Raw genomic sequence first — 14,280 nt, forward strand, 5'->3', positions numbered from 1 at the left:
TCTTGATTCGATCTCACAGTGCTGCCGGCGCTCGGTCCCGAGCCGACATGGCGCGGCTCCATCCACGGCGGCATCGCCGGCCACTTCCTCCATGGCATCGCTCCCTCGGCGGTGACGTCCACATCAGTAGGACCTGCTGCTGCTTTAGCTCTCACTCGCGCTGCTGCTCTGCTCTTGCTCTCGGTCGCCTGCCTGGTCTGCTCTTGCTATTGATCTTGCTCGTGCTGCTGCTCTCGCTCTTGCTCTTGCTTGCGATGCTGCTCCGATTTAGCTACACTTCACTCCGATGCCGCCGGGGTGAAGGAAGAACCAGCCGCAGCGGGGAGGGGGGCTCGCCGGAGAGGTACCCCACTATCTATATTAGGGTTCAGGATGGGGGCAGTGGTCGCCAGCGGTGGTGGGGCGTTGGCAGGGCGGTGGCGTGGGGATCGCCGGAGAAAAAGCTCAACACGGAGGGGGCTAGAGGGATGGCCGGGGCGGCGGCGGATCGGTGGTGGGGAGTGTTTTCGGGGCGGGCGGGGCGACGCACCGCTGGCCGCGGGCGGCGGGGCTGTTGTTTGGCCGGCTCAGGGGGGTGGAGGTTGAAGATGAACCGCAGGCCCTTGATTTCGTATCCAACGGCTGCAAAATTGACTGACCAGAGATGAAAAAGTCAGTCGACCGATGTGTAGCCTCACCTTTCTAGTGCGTTCAGTTTCGACAGCAAAATTCAGTTTCAACAGTTAAGTTCAGTTTCGACAGTTAAGTTCAGTTTCGACAGTTAAATTCAGTTTCGACAGTTAAGTTCAGAGATGAGCGGCTAATGTATTTTACATCTAGCACTTTGTGTTTATGTATTTTATGTCATGTATTGGAGATGCTATTAGAATTCCACTCTGGTTAACGTTGTTCGTTGTCTCTCTTGTCCTGCTTCAGCCTCGGCGTCGTACAACTCACCGGAGCTGCTCCAACGACGAAACCCTCCATCACAGTGGAGCAGTACCTCGAGCTCCATCTCCAGACGCCTAAGATCTTCTTCCCCTCCTCCGACAGCCAAGTCAGCCGGAGCATCCTCACCGGCCAACCCAATCACGCTGAGATCGACATGGCTTCGCCAAAGAGGTTGTACACTTGTTGCATCTCTTTTTTACTCTACATGTTATATATATTGTCCACTAAGCACACGTATTTGTTACTGTAGTGTCTCCTTGAAAGAAAAAACGTAGGAATTTTAATTTTCACTTGTCCTCCTTTTCAAATTCCTATTCATGAAGCACAAGACTAAGAGATAGTAGCATAATAGCATTATAACCGTACATTTTCTTGTGGTTTGACTTAATCTCACCATGCTTCTTTGCATCCTGTGATCTTCCAATTGTTGTGAATCAAACACCCAGATTGGCAGAAATCCTGTGTTTTTAAATTCTCTGTTTTGCACATGTATTCCTATCCTATTCCTGTCTATTTCCTATCCCTGCATCGTTGGAATCCTCCAATTCAAACAAGCCCTTACAGAATTACTTCTCTTACAAATAGTTGTCAAAGAAAACCTTGCGTGGTTTGTCCCGCTCCTGTTGCACCGTTGTCCACCCCAGCTCAGCTGCTTGAACGACAGAAGGGTCCAGCACAGCAGGGATCCGGCCTCCAGACTGTCTTTCACCGCCTCAGATCTTCTTCCCCGCCGCTGGCAGCCAGGAAAACTGCACTACCATCATCAACCGAGCAGATGACCTCGAGGACTACACGGGTCCGCAAGAGAGGTCGCACTCTTTCGTGTCTGCTTACGTTATGCATCGCTTAATATTACATGCTACTTTATCGTCCTGTTCACCATTTAGACTCTGAGTCAGCTCCAAACTAATGGTCAAACTTGAGTTTTTAAATGGTTGTGGGGTACATATCGGGGCCGCTATCAATAGTATCTATCTACTATCTGGTTAATCTCCGGTGTCTACTATGAGTTTCATGTTGGGTGGGAAACAAACAGTAAAGAAGCCATTATCTGTATTTTTTAACTGAAGTCATTATCAGCCTGCTATTATTGGTTTTGGGTCTATCCACAGGTTGCTACCATCACTCTGGATTTCTGCATGCACTCCTTACATAATCTCACTATGTTTTATTCCTATGCATGACAGTTATCGTAAACAATGGAACTGAACATGTAGAGCAAAAGATACGAGCCTTGCATGGCAATAAAATTCCATGCAGACGTCGCTCCATGGTAGGCGCAAAGGCAGCCCCCCTCCACGCATTTTGGATTGTAATCGAGAGGAAGATATCTGTTCTGAGGGGGATTCAGAAGGAGAAGACAACTCCTATTTACCCCTTGAGGTCTTCACTCTAACTTGGCATGCTGATGTTGGTTATATCATGCATATGGTGTCTTGCATTGCTTACTTTATACATCAAATATGTCATCTGCTTAGTTTAGACATCCTTTGTGTGAATGCCATCTGTTTAGTTTATTCATCGTTTATGTGAATTATGCAATGCCATCTTGTTTAGCCAGGCATCATTTATGTGAATTTTGCAATGCCATCTTGTTTAGCCAGGCATCATTTATGTGAATTTTGCAATGCCATCCTGCTTAGCCAGTCATCTTATATGTAAATTATGTCAGGCCATCCCTTTTTTCGTTACATATTACATTTGTCAACAATGTTATTACATTCAACTGCTCTTCGTGTGCATCAGCCATTTGACACGGTGATGGCAAATTCTGGAGTGAAAATAAGGTCTTCAGAGCAGACTATGCTATCTGACGAAGCACATATCTCGCTGGTTACGGATAGCTCCTCAGAGGAGGATTCAGAGACAGATGACCATTCCTATTCCCCCCACCCCCCCGAGGTGTATGCTCTAACTTGGCAGGGTTATGTTGCTCATATCGTGCGTATGATGTCTCGCATTGCTATGTCATTTGATTAGTTTAGACATGCTTTGTGTGAATGCCACCTGTTCAGTGTCTAATTACCATATATGTGAATTATGCATTGCCATCTTGTTGCAAGACATTATATATGTGAATTATACAATGCTATCTTGTTGCAAAGGCATTATATATGTGAATTATGTAATGCCATGCTGTTTAGCCAATCATCATGTATGTGAATTATATCATGCTATCATTTTTTGTATTATGTATTCCATTTGTCAACAACGTTTGTATATTCAACTACTCTTCCTGTGCATCAGCCATTTGAAGCGGTGATGGAAGTATCTGGAGTGAAAACAGGGTATTCAGAGCAGACAATGCTACCTGCTGAAGCAGACATCTTGCCGGTTACAGAGAGCTCCTCAGAGGAGGATTCAGAGACTGATGACTAGTCCTATTTTCTCCCTGAGGTCTATGCTCAAACTTGGCAGGGTTATATTACCCATGTCATGCATGTTGTCTTGCATTGCTTAGTTTTTGCATCATATATGGATTGCCATCTGCTTACTTGCTTACTATATAAATCATATATTTGAATTATATCATGCCATCATGTTTACATAGTACATACACATCATCTATCTGAATTATGGCATGGCAACCCATTTAATAAAGACATCATATAGTTATATCATCTCATCCTGTTTAGTGTTTACAGTCATCAGATTTTGAATTATGGCATTCTATCCGTGAATGTATGTGAATTATGGCATGCCAACCTATTTAATAAACACATTATATAGTTATGTCATGTCATCCTGTTTACATAGTCTCATATTTTGAACTATGTCTTTCCATCTTTTTAGTTAGCCATCATAATGTGAAATTGTGTCGTGCTATCCTGTTTAGTTAGCCATCATATATGTGAAATTGTGTCATGCTATCCTGTTTGGTTAGACAATATAAATATGAATTATTTCATGCCCTCTTTTATTCCCCACTATCCATTGCACCTGTCTATCATACAATGTCTATACTTCCAATTACTTTTCTTGTTTATCAGCCATTTGAATTGGAGAGCGTGATGGCAGTATCTAAGGGAGTAACAACACGGTCTTCAGAAAAGATAGTGCTACCAGTTGATGCAGATAGAACCACGGTTGTACTTGCCCAAGGACCAGATCCACCACACATAACCCAGACTCTCGCAGATTGTACCCCTACCCAGTTGGACAGAGAACCAGCTACACCCCTTCTAACCCCAACCCCGGCAGATAGTAACCCAGTTCCTGTTGACACAACACCGTCTCCACCACAGAGCACCCAAACACGAGCAGTTAGTAAAGGAACTGCAGTGCCCAAAGCACGAGGACCACCACTCTGAATCCCAACTCAACGCTTAAAGGAGAAGAAGATTTGTTCTCACGTCAGGTTCTGTAGCTATGGTTCATACTCCTTTGCTCTTGCATGACTGTATTTACTCATACCAACTATTTTCAAATTTGAAGGATGGAATTGAAACTCCAATGGCGCAACAGGTATGTTTTAAACCTGTTTCTTTAACTGGTTTGCTGTTGTAACCTGCTCTATGTTGATTTCAGTTTCAATTGAATAAACAGTTATGTTCTCATGTCATGCATATTACAAGTGTTGTTATTGCTCTATAGTTACCCACACTTATATTCTGTCTATTCTACTTTGTCTTGAACAAATATTATTTGAACTGTGTCTCTATCTTGATTTGGCAACAAAAACTAGAATGATATAGACCATAAAGTGACCATGGTACATAGATATATATTTGTTTCATGCTGTTATCCTGTCCACTTTACTACTGAACTCATTTACCAAAATGAGTTTCATATACAACATGGTAAACATGTGATGTGTCTGCTTGTTTCTCTTTTAGAATGCGGACAAAATATTGGAGAACAGTACCGCATTATCCAATGGTAAAGGAAGTAATGCAGATAAGGTTCAAGATAGTGAGACATCCTTGTTGGTCTCCAAGAAAGCTGATAAAAACTATCTTGACGACAGTGAGGGAACCCAAAAGTCATGTCTTGATGTAGTGTTCAAGTTACTGGCCACTACTGCTGGCACAAGCTCTTCGAACTCGCTGCCTGAATCAGTTCGTCTTCTTAAGTCTCAACTTCAAGTTGAAAGACATCGATCAGATGTGCTGCAACAGGAAGCTGAAGGACTGAGGAAGTCCCTGCAGAATTCAAATGCATATTTTCTGGTGCAACAGCAAGCGCTGGAGGATTTATGCGCCAAACAAGAGAAAGTTAATAAGCTTGCTAAGCATCTTGCCAGCATTATGGGTATCCAGAATATTGTTTCTTGAGATCTTCTGAAGTGGTTTCAGTTCTGGATTTGTTTTGCTGCGGCGTTTATTTGTGTTGGTCGCCAACTTTGACAACCAGTGTATATGATATGCTGCTTTGTTCCCTATATTTGCACTGGTGGCGAACTTTGATGCCCAGTGGATGTAATATGTGTAATAGCCGTGATAGCCTAGCGTTAGTTGCTTGCTTATTTATTTCCTTGTTGTCTTGTTTATTTGTTTGCTTCTAGTCATTGCAGTTCTTTTTCCGCGGTTAGCTAGTGGCTGCAATAACCTATTTTTTAAAACTAGGCCACAATAACCATGGGCTAATATTTACTGTAGTGACACTGGGCCTCCTACTGGCCATAGAAACAGTGGGCCTTCTACGAGCCGTAGAAACAATGGGCCTTCTACGGGCCGTAGAAACAATGGGCCTTCTGTGGGCCGTATTATCAATGGGCCTTATACGGGCCGTATAATCGATTAGCCAAACATGGGCCAAACAGACCGCATTATGGCCGTAAACGGGCTAGAGTTGGAATCGTCTGTTCGTGGGCCGACCATAATGGGCCATCGTTAATAGGCCGTATTTGATGACGCTATGAAACGGCCCAACATATTAACAGACCACAAACGGGCCGACTATAACCACGGGCTGAATTTGGCCCACAAGTAGAAAATGACAGTAACGGGCCGTAAGTAAACGAATGCTGGAAATGAGCCCAAGAATAAATGGGCTCTGAGAAGGCCGAAAGATAACATGGCCTGGAAACGGCCCAACGGAATAACGGGCCGTTAATGGGTATAAAGTGATACACTGTTCATTACGGGCCAGTTTCACCACGGGCGTTAATGGGTGTAAAGTGATACACTGTTCATTACGGTCCAGTTTCACCACGGGCCGTTAGTAGGCCAAGAGTTACATAGGGCCTCATATGGGCTGAAAGACGTCATGGGCCATACATGGGCCAGAAGTGAAAACGGGCTGGAATCATATTGGATGGCCCAGATGACGCTACTGAGCCTAATTCGGATAGGGCGTAACGGGCCTTGGGTTAGCGGGCTGTAAATGGGCTATATTCGAATAGGTCGTTAACAGGCTTTCCATGGGCCGGCCCGCCAGCTTTTGACCAAGTCAAACGGGCCAGACTTTTCACAGGAATGGGCCTCTGTTGGGCCGTGCCACGTGTCGACGTATCATAGGCGCCTTCCGTCCAATGAGTGATTGACATCTGTCCCAATGATGAGCCGACACGTGTTTCCTCCAGCCAATGATGATTTTACACATGGAAAATCCCCATTGGTCAGGGCTGTTAACAGGTTATCGGATCCAAAGCCTGACCGGATAGCTTCACGGTGTTCCGTTGCGGTGGATGTCACGTGTCGGTCACCCTTAACGAAAGCACTTCTGTGACGCGTGATTTATTGTCATGGAAGTGGACACTTCCGTGATGATAATTTTGGTAATGTCATGGAACACTTCTACGACAGCACAGGTATGACTATCTTGATTCTGTCATAAATTTGTCATGGATGTACATGCATGACAGAAAACGCGACCTACTCTGACAAACACGTATCATCACGGAAGTGTATTTTTTTTGTAGTGTCCTGCTCCCTCTCCCTCGTGTGCTCCTCCTGTGTGATTTCGATTTGATTGTGTGATTGACTGATTGTACTTCATGGTGCTTGCACTTCCAAGGACAATTTATTCCAGTGCCCGATTCATTGTCCGTCTCAACCAAACCTCACATGGTGGTGCGAATTTATGCTAGGTATATGCTTCTCTCTCCCATCAACTCCTCTGATTGTTCATTTATTTATTTTGAATTTCTCAAATTTTGGTATGTGCATTTGGCCTTATAAATTTAGACATTTTGTTTCTTCATTTGGTTTGCTATAGGAATAAATGTTCCAGGGTTGGAGAAGAGGGGGTTGAGCAGCAGCTGAGCTTAGGTGAGTGCTCAGGTTGATCACCTGCACCAAGAAAAGTGTGATGCCAGTTATGCACTTTCTTTTCATAGAATGTTGGTATCTGTATCTTGCTGAATGGACAGAGCTAATGTTCAGTTCATTGTCTCAGGTACAGAGCTAATGTTTAGTTCATTGTCTCAGGCATGGATTTACAGATTCAAAATTTTCTTGTACACTTGCTCGGCGCACACCAGCTAGGCAGGCCAGGGGATGAAGGTACGATGCAGTGAGTGCAGCAGCGGCAGCGGGGAAACCCCTCCTAGCCTAGCCTCATCCCTAGCCTCTACCTGCAGAGGAGAACCCCAGGAAAGCTAAAAGTTTGTGGAGGAGCGCCGACACAGGTGAGCATCTTCCTATTTTTCTTCATCCTTTCCTCAACTTCCATGGTAACCTGTGATTTTTTCTTCCAGTTTTTAAGAGGGTATTTCGGACTTAAGATTGATCTGGTAGTGCACGTGGTGTGGTGTGCCATAAGCAAGAATATCTTATCTGCGCCATGACAATAAGGGCTTGCTGCAGCCAGGCAGTTCTTGGGAGTATGGTGCTTCGATTTGGTTCCTATGGTGGTATCTTCCCTCCCTTCTCCCTCCGCCTATTTCTTACTTATGCTTTGATATGTTGTATTGGCGTAAATTATGTACTTGGTTGAGTCCTACTTGCTTATTGAGATGAATCGTTTACAAAGTTATAGTGTTATTTTCAGAATTTGTAGTGACACTGTTACCTTCAGAATTTGAGATGAACCATTTCCAGGGCGTATATGGAGAGCCTAGAAGCAGCAGGGGTCCACGGAGCAGCGGATGCGGTCGATGGAGTAGCAGGAGCAAGGAGCTCGAGATGGTTCAGGTTTGCCTCCACTTGCTCTCTTATTCGTTGGTATACAGCTAGGTTGTTATATACAAGTTGTTCATCTTTATACAACTAAGTTTTTGCGGCATTTTCTATTGTAGGAAGAGTGCCTACAGAGATTACAGAACTGGATAGAGGTGCCTTATGATAGTATAGCTAAAGAACAACAGGTATGACACTGCCACCTATGTGTTTCATTTTTATTTGTTGTGATATTTCACACACCCCATATTGGCACCCCCTCTATATTCCCACTCTTATAGACTTGCAGAAACACATGTTGCTTGTCTCTATTTATCTTGGTCTTTACATTATAAATTAAAACGTAGCTGGAAAGAATTATGGGTCATTTTGGCATGAAGCTCGAGAATGATAATACCACCTCAAGTGGGGATAAAGCAGAACAAGAAATAGATGAGATGTAATTACTGAAACTAGAAAAAAAATACTATTCTAATTATGCATATGTAAAGTCATGATTATGTGTGGACCAGATGTGTGCTTTTTTCCATTGCATACGAGATTGTCGGTTAAAAGAGTTTTTTGTCTTCCAGCAATGAGCTTTCATTTTCATTGTGGAGGTTTGTTCGGTTCATCTCCTCTGGTTATTTTTTTCAGTTTGTCTCTTCAGAAGTTTGGGTGCCTCTGTTTTGCTACTTTTTAGTTCTCATCATTAAGGTTTGTATCTTTCCTCCCCTCTCGGATTGTTGCATCCTTATTGTGTCTCATCATTAAGGTGGCACATACAAGTATTAATTTGTTGAGTTCTGCTAAAGTACCGCTGAAAATTCAAATTCTATATACTTTACTTTTGGCTATACACGAGAATACAGTACACACATTTGATTAGTGATTAAATGTGAAGACCATTGTGCATGTTTTTCTGAATGTGGATTAATTAAATTTTATTGCTTTATGGTGAGATGAATATGTTGATTATAATGATATAATGTTAAGAGATTTTCAAGTGTAAGCTTGTAGCAAATTATCTTCTAATCCAGACTCCATATCATTATTTATATTGTAACACAAATGTGTTCTATTATACTCCCAGCCTTGGTACATGAAGGCATGATATTACCCCTCTCCCCCTGCCCCTTCTATGTATTTTTGATTTGTTTGTGTGACTATTGAATGGTGCTTGCAGGTCCATGGACATTGCTAGAATTTTCACTTTATTGCAGTGTCGTATTTCCAGATCTCATGTTCCTCAAGGTAATGGACAAGATTGTGTTTTTGGTTGTATGGCACCATTACAACATTTTCTATTCTGTCATTCATTTGTTATGCACCATATTTAAGGAAATAGAGGAGGTTTGTTTGCTATTGTTATGAATCTGTTTCTGAATATTATTTGTAGATTTATGTTTGGAAACACCAATCACAGTAATGTTTTTGTGTCTGTAGATAGATTTGCATATTTCATATACTAATATCGAAATTGAAAAATTGTAAGAAATATGGTTGGAGATGTCATGTAAACTGGTAGTTTTCTTAAGAAAATCATTGTCATGTAATCTGATATATCATTAGGTTATTTGTAATACTGCTGCAATTTCTTATATAGTTACAATAATTTAATGTGTAGGTGACAAGGCTTTGGAGCCATGGTTTTCTTAGGTAGCTTTATTTTTTTCCGACAAAGGGTGAATTTTATTACTCAAAATGAAGCATCAAGTGGATACAAACATAATGGGCGTACACCCGGCCTCTGCATAGTTAGGATGCACACAACCAACACTAACGCACACATACTTAAAACATGCCGGCAAAGAACAAAGTCATACAAGACCAAAGCTATACCTAAGCGATAAAAAAGTGATCAAAACAGCGATCGACAAAGTACTACAACGACCATATCCGCACCAACCATCTCTTTGACACCACAAGGACCATAAGATTCTTCAACAACAACGTCTTCAAGAAGGAAACAACGCCCATGCGCCACCGTCACCGGATTCGACCATCAAATGTCAAATGCTAGGTTTTCACCCTAAAGAACAAGTCCGAACATCCAAGCAATGCCTTCAACAAGGTAACGATGCGAAAGCATCATCATTGCCAGGTATACCAACTCTGGCCATACCTAGGGTTTTCACCCCGGAGCTCGAGACAAGGTACTCGAGAAGCACCACATCAAAGTCAACATGTGTTGTCGCCACCATTTTTCCGCGATTCCAGCAGTTACATGTGTTGGGCTAGAAATCACCCTCGTTACTGCACAACCATTCCCTCTGCGTCAAGTCGCCGTCCAGAGATTGCATGCCACTGTCGAAGACTGACTGACTAACTGGAGTGAGACACACTGAAACCCATAAAGAAGCCTTTTGCGTGCATCTCGCAATGTCGTCAGTATAAACCGCCAACAGTAGTCACTGGATCTGGAGAAAGAAACCATCACAAAGACCTTTCGTGACCATCGCAATCCGCAGCTGGGGTGCCGCCATACGTAGGCCAAAGTGACTACTAGACGGACCATCGCTGCGGCGGAGCACACTACACCAGACAGTCACCTCACAGGAGAGAGTGCCGCCCAGGCCCATCGGACGCCATGGCCGGATCTGAGAACGACACCTTGCAGCGTTCATGCGCCGTCATGGACATCATAGCCGGGTTGCGTGACCTCTGTCAAGCTTGTCGCCAGGCACACCGGGCTGGTGCTCGTGGCGGCTGCAGCCAGCAAGAGCCGCTCCGAGGCGACACCACGCCCCGCGTGCACCAGATCGAAGCGAGCAGCACATCCCGCATCTGCTTGTGCTGCTTCTCCTGTACTGCTGCGTGAATCTGCTGGTCCAACAGAGCTATTTATTAGCGCTATGAACCGCCGCATCTACGCAGAGGCTGATGCGGTGCCGCCGGAGTTTCATCGTCGCTGCTGCTCACTTCTACTCGTCGCTGCGGAACTGCCGGGGCCCCGCCGCCACCGTCGACCGCACGGGTTTTGCCCGGCGGCGGCGAGGGAAGAGAGATCGGAAGGGAGGTCGCAGAAAACTGGATCGAGATCGCCTCCCGTGTCGCCCGTCCGGACAAAGCTAATCTCTTTAGGTAGCTTTATTAGGGCATCGAACTATTTGGTGCTACAATTGTTGTAAATGTCTAACTTTGTAAGATATTCATCATTGGTTCATCATAGTATGCTTTCTTCTGTGCCTTGTTTCACAGGCTTGCTCTCACTGCTGCTCTAGACAGGGAACGTTGATGACAACATACAGGTAACTCTTTCGAAATCATGGATAGCATAAATATACAGTTGTATGATTAAATTTGAGGTTATTTCTTAAACCGGCATATACTTTCCTTGCATTGAGAGCACAATTTATAATCAAATGGAAACGGCATACCTTTCTTTACTTGGAAGTTGGAACATGGCATCCAGCGGAGGAAGATGAGTACCATATATGTATATCAGTTTATCGCGAGCTCTAAAAAGGTTTTCGTCTATTGCTTTCGCACATCAGGCTTTTTCCTGATTGTCGCCAGTACAAAAAGAGCTTGCTGACATGTATAGAAGAATGGAATACACGTTCTTGAAATGAAGCAACTTATTAAACAAAACCATGGCGATGTGTACTCCTTGCCGCTGATTTATTGAGATCCAGCTGAAAATAAGGGGAAAACAAACATCATCCTGCCATTAAGTTATCTCATATTTATGGAGAAAAGTTACACAGTTAGCTATTGCAAAAATACTAAAATTCATGTATGTATCCGGCTTCATTATGGAGTTGAGAACGAAATCATTGGAATTCGCCCTATAGTGAGTCGTATTACAATTCACTGGCCGTCGTTTTACAACGTCGTGACTGGGAAAACCCTGGCGTTACCCAACTTAATCGCCTTGCAGCACATCCCCCTTGGTTAATGCATTGTTTTTTCTTTTCCATCCAGAATGATATTAGAAGATAAGGAATTAGTATGAGATGCTTTAGGGGGTTAAACAATTGGATAAGATTAAATACATGTTGTGCCGAATTGGCAGTCCTTCGTCCGTATTTTCTTGATAATGATGCACCATTTGGTGACAGGTTCTCTACAAAACTTAAATTTACACTAGAAATTATTTGTTTTTATGACACACAGCCGTGTAGCTGTGATCTTAGAGTTAAGATATAATGGAAAAGGGATCTGAAATGTGGTTTGTATGACCGAAAACATTCTTCACATATGGTTAGTTATGACCGAAGACAGTGTGCTGTTTTTTATTCCATGCTCCAAATATTTCATGTCCGATTCATAGACATCCTTGAATTGCTTAACGATGATGGCATGTTTGGTGTTCATATTTTTGTCAGCCAAATAATAATAGGTGCACTTGATTGTTTGAGGAAATGCCAACTGAAAGCTAAATTCAGTTAGAATTAGATTTGTGCACGTGTGTTCTTGATGCTTCATGTACGACCAGTTCTCTCGAATAATGAGTTACTCCCTTAATTTTACAATAGAGATAATTTGTCAAAATTGTGTTTTTGTGAACATGCATAGGGCCTCTCAGTCTTTAACCCTGACTATAAAAATCCATTGATGGAAGCCGGGGAGGGCCGAGATGAACATCCGGCTCCTGGGTCTAAGCCATCGAGATGATAGAGACGATGTTTCCATGTCATCTACTCCAGCAGCCGGACAAGGCATATAAAAACCATGGATCCTTGCTCCCCAGGCCGCAAAATGATCGCAGTGATATCTACGACCTCCTCCTAGGTGTATTAATCTCAATCTCATGTTTGGTTTTCTTCCCTTTTCTCTTCTAATGATGTAATTTCTTTTACTAAGATAACACCATGTTTGTTGTAATGCCTTATTTGATGTAAGATCCCTTTTCTACTTTGAATGAATTTACTGCATATATTTCTTATTTAGTTTAGTTCATCATTCAGAGACGATTGAATATTTTTGTCCTTCACAGGTTAAATGAGCATTGCAAGTATGTCTAAGTTCTCTTTCTTCAAGTGCTTCAAGTAAATGAAATTGTTTATTTCGAATTTAATACCTTTTCATAATAATCATAATGAGAGAGGGGTATGCTTCTCTCTCTCTCTGGGCAAATGTTACTTTAGACAACATGTACTAAGAAATAAAAACTCTGGAAATGTGTTTGAATCTCAGAAAAAGAGTTCGTAGTTCTTATTCATACTTAAAACACGTGAGGCTCTGCAAATTAAACCATGTTTTTTTTTCAAGGCGCATATGGATTTAGCAGACCACAACTAAACCGACTGTATATACATGGCCTGTCCTTAGTAAAGGAAACTATTTTCATCACGAACATGGCTTTAGTTGAAGGTTCTTGCAGCATGAAACTACTTTCATCGACAACATGTATTCAGCAGGTCTCTGCGCCATTTGGCGCAATGGGTCAACTAGTGTACTGAATAAGAAAGGGATAAAGAGTTGGCTTACAATCGCCACTTCACACAAATACAAGTTAAACATACATCATCCAGAATACAGCCAAGGTCCGACTACGGAACCAAAATAAAGGAAGACAGCCCCAAATGCTAGATCTCCGATCATCCCAACTGGGCTCCACTACTGATCAACCGGAAAAGACATAAAACATCGATCAAGAATCTTCATCGAGCTCCCACTTGAGCTGGGTTGCGTCATCTGCACTGGTATCATCAGCACCTGCAACTGTTTGGAAGTATCTGTGAGTCACGAGGACTCAGCAATCTCACACCCGCGAGATCAAGACTATTTAAGCTTAAGGGGTAGGATAGGGTAATGAGGAGGAGCTGCAGCAAGCACTAATCAAATATGGTGGCTAGCATACGCAAATGAGAGCGAGAAGAGAAGCAACGCAATGGTCGAGAAACTAGAAGTGATCCAGAAACTACTTACGTTCAAGCATAACACAAGACCGTGTTCACTTCCCGGACTCCGCCAGAAAGAGACCATCACGGCTACACACGCGGTTGATGCATTTTAATTAAGTTAAGTGTCAAGTTCTCTACAACCGGACATTAACAAATTCCCATCTACCACATAACCGCGGGCACGGCTCTCAAAAGTTTATACCCTGCAGGGGTGTACCAACTTAGCCCATCACAAGCTCTCACGGTCAACGAAGGATATTCCTTCTCCCGGGAAGACCTGATCACTCTCGGGATCCCGGTTACAAGACATTTCGATAATGGTAAAATAAGACCAGCAAAGCCACCCGATGTGCCGACAATCCCGATAGGAGTCGCACGTATATCGTTCTCAGGGAAACACCGGATGAGACAAGCTATGAGTAAAACTAGACCTCGAGTTTCCCCGAGGTGGCCCCGCA

At 43.2% G+C, this 14,280-nt stretch overlaps 2 long non-coding RNA genes across 5 annotated transcripts; both read left to right on the forward strand.

The window, feature by feature from the left end:
* Positions 1-6,830: 6,830 nt before the first annotated feature.
* Positions 6,831-7,411, forward strand: LOC125553684. 2 transcript variants are annotated; one of them, XR_007304150.1, is made up of 3 exons: positions 6,831-6,961; positions 7,090-7,142; positions 7,355-7,411. It is a non-coding gene; the product is annotated as an uncharacterized LOC125553684 (long non-coding RNA). The 2 variants fall into 2 exon arrangements; XR_007304151.1 differs by lacking the exon at positions 7,355-7,411 and adding an exon at positions 7,270-7,326.
* Positions 7,412-7,796: 385 nt separating this feature from the next.
* LOC125551069 lies at positions 7,797-12,870 on the forward strand. 3 transcript variants are annotated; one of them, XR_007302188.1, is made up of 7 exons: positions 7,797-8,006; positions 8,111-8,179; positions 8,628-8,687; positions 9,157-9,224; positions 9,598-9,629; positions 11,055-11,221; positions 12,492-12,870. It is a non-coding gene; the product is annotated as an uncharacterized LOC125551069 (long non-coding RNA). The 3 variants fall into 3 exon arrangements; XR_007302189.1 differs by having other exon boundaries at positions 11,172-11,221; XR_007302187.1 differs by lacking the exon at positions 9,598-9,629 and having other exon boundaries at positions 11,172-11,221.
* The last annotated feature ends 1,410 nt before the right edge of the window (positions 12,871-14,280 follow it).

This window comes from Triticum urartu, chromosome 4 (genome assembly GCF_003073215.2).
Source record: "Triticum urartu cultivar G1812 chromosome 4, Tu2.1, whole genome shotgun sequence".
NCBI lineage: Eukaryota > Viridiplantae > Streptophyta > Magnoliopsida > Poales > Poaceae > Triticum > Triticum urartu.